Source organism: Nematolebias whitei, chromosome 2 (assembly GCF_014905685.2).
Source record: "Nematolebias whitei isolate Nwh7 chromosome 2, NemWhi1, whole genome shotgun sequence".
In the NCBI taxonomy this organism is placed as follows: domain Eukaryota; kingdom Metazoa; phylum Chordata; class Actinopteri; order Cyprinodontiformes; family Rivulidae; genus Nematolebias; species Nematolebias whitei.
In genome coordinates, this window is record NC_056499.1 from 13229571 (window position 1) to 13229799 (window position 229).

Consider the following 229-nt stretch of genomic DNA (forward strand, 5'->3'; position numbering starts at 1 on the left):
GTTTTCTGCAGAAACGTTGAATTTTAAATATCCATCAACTTTCTTCTCTAAAGACCAGGTTGTAAAAACCTAAGCTTACCATGGTAACCTTAACGATGTCTGTCACTCCCAGTAAGACTGGAAGACATAAAAGCAGAGCAGAAAGTAAGCCTCAGACGAACAGTCTGAAAACTGAGTCGTGTTGGAATCGTTCGAGCAGCCGAAGGCTCTGATCTGATGGAATCGTTCG